The following is a 478-nucleotide window of genomic DNA, read 5'->3' as shown; positions in this document are numbered from 1 at the left end:
ATATATATACATATATATATATATACATAGACATACCTACAATACATACACAAATATATAGAGACATGTTTCTTCACATCAAGATATATATATATATATATATATATATATATATATATGACTAGCAGAGAAACCCGGCCTTGTTCGGGATTAAAATAGTTTATTATTGTTTTACTTGTTTCGGTATTATAACCCGATTTCATTCGGGTCTACTCGGGCCACATTTTAAAAGATGAGGAATTTTGCCCCAGAGGCCACGACTTACAATTGAGCAAACTCAAAGTTGCCATGCAAACTCGCCAGCACTTTTAACAGAGGTGTGCAAATTTTCAACTCAATCCGACCACATATGCACACATTATAAGTATATACATTAAATATATATATGTACATTTATATACGCATTATACATGTGTGTCTGCGCGCGCATTATATATACATATGTATATACATTATATATATACATAGATATAGATAT

Source organism: Octopus bimaculoides, chromosome 5 (genome assembly GCF_001194135.2).
Source record: "Octopus bimaculoides isolate UCB-OBI-ISO-001 chromosome 5, ASM119413v2, whole genome shotgun sequence".
In the NCBI taxonomy this organism is placed as follows: Eukaryota; Metazoa; Mollusca; class Cephalopoda; order Octopoda; family Octopodidae; genus Octopus; species Octopus bimaculoides.
The sequence above is the reverse complement of the archived record's forward strand: the minus strand, read 5'-3'. Positions refer to the sequence as shown.